A 291-nucleotide genomic window follows, 5' to 3' on the forward strand; every position below is an offset into this window, starting at 1 on the left:
AGCCGTTTCTTCGGTTCGAGTCGACGCGACGCGACGCGTAAATCTTTGGTCCGTAGAGTTCCGCAACGATGCGCTCGATGGATCGCGTTCGAACGTAGCGACGCGCGATCCTCTCCGATTGTCCGTGATCGCGATCGAAAGAGGCGGTGGAAAGAAGAGAAGACAGAGAGAGAGAGAGAGAGAGAGAAAGAGTGAGAGAGTGAGAAAAACCGAGAACACTGTGAAACGAATCGAAAGGAAAACGGCGATGTTCGATCGCGAGATCCTCGGCGGAAAGATCGCGGCGGCCGC

General features: G+C 55.3%; 1 protein-coding gene across 1 annotated transcript in view; it reads left to right on the forward strand.

Moving 5' to 3' along the window:
* The first annotated feature begins 6 nt into the window (after positions 1 to 6).
* LOC100744467 (protein bric-a-brac 2-like) overlaps positions 7 to 291 on the forward strand; it is a 175,070-nt gene continuing 174,785 nt past the window's right edge. Inside the window, 1 exon segment of the mRNA XM_024370937.1 lies at positions 7 to 291. This exon segment is cut by the window's right edge and continues 969 nt beyond it. The gene's annotated coding sequence lies outside the window, so the exon portion shown is untranslated.

Source organism: Bombus impatiens, unplaced genomic scaffold (assembly GCF_000188095.3).
Source record: "Bombus impatiens unplaced genomic scaffold, BIMP_2.2 scf_1068, whole genome shotgun sequence".
Lineage (NCBI taxonomy): Eukaryota > Metazoa > Arthropoda > Insecta > Hymenoptera > Apidae > Bombus > Bombus impatiens.